At 42.9% G+C, this 7,281-nt stretch overlaps 1 long non-coding RNA gene across 2 annotated transcripts; it reads right to left on the reverse strand.

The window, feature by feature from the left end:
* Window positions 1–3,067: 3,067 nt before the first annotated feature.
* On the reverse strand, window positions 3,068–6,473 carry LOC119392784 (uncharacterized). Of its 2 annotated transcripts, none has more exons than XR_005183702.1 (3): window positions 6,405–6,473; window positions 4,971–5,181; window positions 3,068–3,282 (listed from the first exon to the last, which is right to left on the reverse strand). It is a non-coding gene; the product is annotated as an uncharacterized LOC119392784 (long non-coding RNA). The 2 variants fall into 2 exon arrangements; XR_005183703.2 differs by lacking the exon at window positions 6,405–6,473 and adding an exon at window positions 5,294–5,384.
* Between the last annotated feature and the right edge of the window lie 808 nt (window positions 6,474–7,281).

Below are 7,281 nucleotides of genomic sequence, written 5' to 3' on the forward strand. Positions count from 1 at the left end.
CTTTCATAGGGTGTCTGATGCACGAGGACACCGATTGCATGGAGGACATGGCTTGTAATCTAAACGCGAAGGTGCACGAAGGCGCATTAGGGCTTCCAAGATTCGCGCACACAATCTCGGAGGCTACGACGCGTTACTGAAGGTTTATTGTGATCACTGTGTAAGAAAAGTATGTTTCTTACACCGTGATTCTGACCAATTGGCGGCGCGGCGCGCATGCCCGCGCTTGCGTTTCTGCTCCCGCACGTGCTTGGCGCGTCTTCCGCGACAGCGCGGACAGCACCTCTTCGTACCTACGCGGTAGTGTACGTTCGTATCAAACGTCGTTGGGTGAAAATCTGTTCGAAACAACCGTACTCCATTACACTGAAGGCCAATGGGCCTTGGCCGGGACCAAAGAAAAATTCGTATCACCCCGAAATTCGTACAAGCCGTGATCGTATCACCGAGGTTTCACTGTAGTTTAAATGCAGTTATCATCACCATTTAGTTGGTCGCGCAAACGTAAAGGTACACGTTTACGTACGTACACTCTTAATCTGGTTACACATAGGTTCCACTTAGTAAGGGCAACTTTTTTGCAAAAAAGTTCCCCTTATATAGGAGTAACACATGAACTGGATAAAATTTTATTTATGTAGAACATTGTTGCTCTTAACTTTAGAATGATGTAAGAGATACCATGTTCCCCACATTAATACCTGGAACAATGTTCCTCTTATATGCAGAATGAGATATGTAAAACCATGTTCCACATATATATTACGGAACGCTGTTGTGTATAAATAGACTACTATATTACAGGAACAACACTCCATATAATATTATCAGGAACACTGTTTCTGCTAGCCAGGCCGTCAGCGGTGTTAAATTGCAGGAAGCGACTCTAAAAAATTCTGATATAAGTCTTGCAGGAAAATGGTGCTTAAAACTAAGTCATGCTGTTTCAAAATGAAAATACACTTATTCAGTAGTAGGAAACCACTGTAAAGATTACACAGATGCTGTACTTGATACTTTATTATATGAAAGTACACAATTGTATCAAAACCGCAGTAATGCAAGAACAACAGCATCAGAGCAAATTACTGAACAATCAACAGACATACTTCACAGCTAAAAACGACTAAGGAATAAGACTGAAGGCTACATGCCAGTAATACAATGTGTAGTCAATGAAAAGACTGCTGAGTGATACCATTATACAAGATCATTCATTTTACCTTCATATCTTAAAAAAAAAGTTCTCCCTGTGCATTAAAAGCAGAAATACAACATTGAAATAGCAAATACAGTACACACTTATGGAAGTTGTCTATAATATTTACAAAGGCGGTAGAAACCACGGTCGCATTTGTAAGTGTACAGAGGGCAAGCCAGCAAAATTTTTTCTTCTGTTACTACGCTTTATTGGCTCGTTTCCTTTAAAATAAAACAGTTTAAACATTCATCATAACACCGAACAACCATTAGGTTGCAAAGAAAAAAAAAAACCTACGGCCTCGGCACTCAAAATTGGAGAAAGTACAAGCTGTGTTATCTGGACAGCCATTATCAGACAATGGTAGAATTTATCCAGCAGGTTGAAAGGAACAACGCTATTCAGAAAAAGTGTGAGGTGTAGAACGAAAACTCCCAATGCACTTGCTGAAGACACCAACGACAGCGAAGCATCGAACAAACGTGAGCGCTCTCCTGAATTTATAGATGAATGAAAATTGAACTTCCTGAATGCTTCATTCAGTTGTTTTCTACTAAATACCCGACGGATGTGTACTTGGTGACGGAGAAACAAGAAAAGTTCTTTAGGTAGCACACCGTCTTAAAATATATGCATAGGGTTAAAGAGTGCATCCTCAGTCCATGAGAACCCTGTTACGAGGTGAAGCACTGAGGGTTCCTTGATGCCTGAAGCTGCCGATATTTCCTTCTGCTCTGCCAAGTTCTTTGCTTTCTTCAACAATTTAACTTTATCTTGAATTTCACTGTCACTTCTCAAACGGCAGTCAGTGTAAACAAATCTTAGGGAAATCACTCGTGAGTGCATTGCAGCGGCGGCACGCATAACGAACAGTTGGCGAAAATGATTCCTTGAAGCCAGCAGTATTATGTGCTGCTAAACTATCACAGAGAAATGCAAGGAGACATCCATAGGTCTTGATTTCTCTTTCCCGAACTTTGAATGAGATTCCTTTGTCTGACAGTTCATTCACTGTGTGAATAAAATCTAAATTAATACCAGTTCAGCTGAGACCTGCTTGGGGGAGGAAAGTTGGCAAATATTACATAAAACAGTGTGAGGTTTCCACACATGCCTTGTTTCATGCCCAAAGGGTTGGCAATTTCTACATCCTCGCAGTATAGAAGCACGCCAAGGCCACTGTCCTGATTATTCAGCATAGCATGGCGCCTGAACCTCAAACCATCACACAGGTCCCTGTGGAAACCATCTTCAGAGATGACAAACTTTTCCTGAAGATGGCTACTTGTTTCTGGATGTTGGTACAAGGTTTATAAGAGTGCCCTTAGTGATACATAATAACCACGGGAACCATTGGGAAGTGCTTTTTTGGAAGGTCTAAGATATATGTTATTACGTTCATACTGACGTTTTCCCGCCTTGTCAGTTAACAAACCTGATGCGTCTAGCTGTAGGCCCTTGGCGTGGAACAATTCTGAAATGTTTTTGACAACAGCACTGATAGCTTTTTTGCACGTATGTGCTCACCCTCCAAAAGCCTGAACAGATCGGAGAGCCTTGCCTCATCATTGAGCACACACGGCTCAAATTATGAGACCTCAGTTTCAATGCTCATGTCCTGGTGGACCATTTCACTGTCGCTACTCATCAAATGCGGCTCTTCACTGGCCACGATCAAGATGTGAAATTCATCAAAATGCTGTTTATAACGGGTAACAGCTGCAAAAGTGACCTTACAAAGGGCACAGGTGTACTTTTTAACAGAACGATGAGCAAGTTTCATGTGAGATGGAAAACGACTAAAATAATATGATGAGAAGTCGCAGTGTACACACTTATGATGTAGCTGGGTCGAGGTGTTTGAACGAAAACTTTCTTCGGCCCCTTGCATCAGTACAGGGGCGGAAGCACTTCCTGGGTGCCGAACTTCATTGTCTCGTGCACTGTCAAAGAATAATCTTCGACAGATTGCGCAGGCCCTCTTTCTAGGTAAGTGGTGGTGTCTGTTGACCACTGGCCACATATTTGCCTAGCAAAAGACTGTTGTGGTGCACTGCAAGATTCAGCTTCCTCCAGATATCCTGTAGAAGCACGAAAATGCAAATCAGTGAGGTCAGGACATTTTTTTTTTTCAATGTACAGTGTGTGTCCTAAATCAACTAAAAAATTTAGGCTCCAAATGACGGTTTTTATCAAGCCATGAAAAAACTCTGCTTAATATTTGCTATGGGCAATCAATATTTCTCAGGTGCATGCCGTACACATATGGTGCACAGTGAATACAGATGAAATACCTCCTCCATATGTTCTATAATTGCATATGTATTAACACTCACGCGAACTGTAATTTCCATGGATGTATTTCAAGGTAAATTTCCTCATTCGTCGAGATTCAGAAAACCGTTCAAGCGATTTGTTTTAATTACCAAATAATTGACAACTAAATAATGCAGCAAAGAGCAAACATCTGTTTTTCCAATTTGATGGTGGTTTAAAAAGATTGCAGTGTATTGGTGCATGCATTTCTGACGGGTGCCCTATTACGCCTGGTGCCTCATTCACCCTTTGCAGGTAATAAAAAAGCTGAAGTGCACTTTAAGAATAAATCAAGTAACAGCATTTTTAACATACCTGACAGGACTGGAACTTGACAAAAAAATATCGTTGGAAGATTTTTTTTTCGGCAGTGCGATAGTAGTAGCCTGGACATTTATCACGACATGCTACACTCCTGACAAAGCTTTCGCACTTGCTTTTGAATGCAAACAGCAGCTAAACTTGGTGTCAAAATAATTTCACCCGTTTTAACAGCCAGTTTTGTGCAGAATTGCCCTGTGATGAATTCATCTTTAAAGGGCAGTCTCATACTCCAATCTTCATCAATGTCAACAGAAAAAATCATCTAAGTATTCAAGCTGTTCTCTGAGAGGTTTGTTTGCTCCACAAAGCTTTGACCAAGTCTATCAGTTATCAAAGCAAAAGTGTCATGAAATTAGGTACAAAGGTATACTTCGAAGTAAGTAAACAGCACAGATGATAAGGGAGAGCAAAATAAGACAAGTGCGGACTCGTAATTTAGAATCATTTCAGAAAAATGGTGGATAAATGTAATTTCTTTCACTGTCCCTTGTCTGCACTGTTAACTTTCAAAAGATGCACCAACTTCCCTAACAAGCTATTTAACTACATAGGCCACCACACTTTGCAAAGCTATTACGGTAAGAAACCCCTTGGTAGTACAAAGTAAATTATGGAAATATTTAAGACTGGAATAACTTGAACCGTTGAAACTTTACTTACTTCACTTACCAAGGAGATCAACATTTTTATTTTCCCTGCATTGTACAGTACTGGATAGAGACAATATGAGGAACTCGAATATCCCACTTAGAACACAGCACGTATTCGCACTGCTGTTACACCGAGAGCAAAAGCTCCATCTAGAAGAATGCAAACGCACCTTGCATTTGAAAAGGCACAAAAGAATTTATTCTGGCTTGCCAGTAACCAAACAGGAAAGAAAAAAAGAGCAGCAGCCCAGTGAAAACCTGCCCCTTTTTCAGGTTCTCAGAATGCTGCTAACATAAGCTTCAGCTATCACCAATGCAATGTTGCTGAAGGGGCTGAACGTAAGAGTGTGTGCATGGAGTGAAGATACAAAACCTCCATATGTCAGCACTATTACTTCTTAACGGGCATGACAGTGTGCTGCCAACCTAAAACAACGCAGTTCAAATTTGGGGGGTTTGTACAAATGAATAGTACTTACCGTCTTGGGCACCCTCATAGAGGCTGACGAGAGGTCCATATGAGGCAGGCGAGTGTCCACTGAGAATGCACCAGCCAATAGGTACCTTGTCATGGCCAGATCAACAAGGCGCTGAAAACCACTGCATTCGCACTCCTTGCAGTGCCCTCTCAGATCGCCGGTGATGTCCTGTGGCACCGTCGAACACGCCATTATTCATGTATGTCTCCACCTGTCAAATTATTCAAGCTCTTGTAAACCACACTCGTAAACAAGACGCAGACGCCTCAGCAAGAAACATAAATATTAAACACTTTCTTAGCGAGTGCGAAATGTTACTAAACTCGGCAGAAGTTTTGGTCTTCTAAGACTTAAGCATGACAAGGCTAAAGTGGCAATAGAGCAACTCGCTGATGACAGTTTCCACAATGGCCATCACTTCCATATTAAAATGGATGTGCATGGTGTAATTATTTGTCACTCCATAGCAGCCCCCTGTCTACAAACCACACATATTCTGGACCCTTTGGACCCTTCCTGCACAATCCCCAGGATCGGCCCATCGAGCTTTTTGTGGACGGCTTATGGAGTTCCACCTAGCTTAAACAGCTGCGCTGTTAAAAGTGACGTGTACAGGGGGAATGTCAATCCGCCTCTTTCATTTTCCTGTGCTGACCTCTGCCGTTTTGGTAGGGGTTTAGTAGGGGCCGGGACAACCGGTATTGCCGGAAGGAAAGCCTCCGAGATGATGAGTCTAAGTACACGGGCCTCAAGCATTTTCGCCACCATCGAAAATGCAGGCGCCGCGGCCAATGGGAGAAAACTAACGGTAACATAGTAGGCGGAACAAGTCGTTGATCCCCATAACGTTGCCATGTTCCACTTAAATGAAGGAAAAATAAAGAAAAAGTGAAGAGACTGCGATTACTGACACTCATATTATTCGCCGAAAAGCCGGATCCACATAAACATTAGGTTTGTTCCAGTAAAAATATGTGGCCGACAAGTACACGTTCTTGCACAAAGACGACCATTAAAAAGTGCATTTCAAGGTTCACCGCCACAATGCGCGAGCAAGGAATAATCCGGTAAAACTGACAACACGAGCGCCGCAGGCGCGACTAAGTTTGTGCTACGTGCACCAACTTGCGCTCGGAAAGGCTAGCGCGAGCACGTCGGGAGCCATCTTGTGACGCCAAGCTCAGCGCTACAGCCCTGTGCTTGAGCGAGCAAACGCAGCGCATGTGTGCAGACTGCCGTCATTCCAGATCACAGCTGAATAGAAGCTGCGGCGGTAAGACAATGTTTCGTCGAAACTTCACTTGCTGTGCAAACAAACACACAGAAATACAGTTAGCAGATTTTGTGCGTGTGACAATGGCGCGAAAACGTGAGCGCCGTTTGCTGGCATCAAAACTGACATATGTTACGATAGTAACAAGTAAAAGCACTTACCTCTCGATAAAGTCCGTGACGGATGCTAAAGTCAGGCCTCCAGTGCAAACGGAATTTCTCAAGGCGAGGAAAACAAGCCAGATTTTACAAACTTAACAGCCGAGTTGCGTTGAAGCACGCAGCCGAACAAAAGCTTCGCAGTTGGCGGGTTGGCGCTTGGCGCGTTGGCGTCCGATTTCGTCGCTTCCAGAGTTGTGGCGCTACGTTCGATAGCGATGAATTCAACTTCAGCGGATGAATCCGGTTTTAACAGTATTAATTTCTTCCATTGCTTATGCCATACTCCGGATATACTGTAGTTATTCTAAACTCTGCCACGTCGTATATTTTATAATAATTGTCGGTCAGTTTGGTTTTGTGCAGGCGGTGTGTAAATGGTCTTAATTTTATAGCGTGCTATTCACTGCAGAGAACAAACATCGCGCTGCATGTTCTAGTGACAAATGCTATTTCCGCTTCAGCAATCTGTAATCATTGTGAACATCGTGACTTGGAATATTGAAATTCTACGCCATTTATAGCTCACCGGCATGCGATTAGATCATTCTTTACCAGGAGGTGTAAGTATAAACAAACTATGTCGCCGCGTCATCGCTTCCGTTCTCGAGAACCATGAAGACTGATTACCCCGCGCTGGTGATCAGATAAGGATTATTGCAAATCTCTCATTCATGTGATATATGGCGAACGCACAACCCTGTTTTCTCTCGCCTGCTGGCATCCCACACTTCGCTTACGCTATACAATCTTTGTTCAATAAACATGGACGAGACGGAAGGCGATTTCGCATGCGTTTGTTTTCAGCCACGCTTTGTGGCATACGACGTAAAACTAGAGTCTCTCCGACTGCTAAAAAAAGAGCCATCGAGCTTGGTCC

The sequence above is a fragment of the Rhipicephalus sanguineus genome, chromosome 5 (genome assembly GCF_013339695.2).
Source record: "Rhipicephalus sanguineus isolate Rsan-2018 chromosome 5, BIME_Rsan_1.4, whole genome shotgun sequence".
Classification (NCBI taxonomy): Eukaryota; Metazoa; Arthropoda; class Arachnida; order Ixodida; family Ixodidae; genus Rhipicephalus; species Rhipicephalus sanguineus.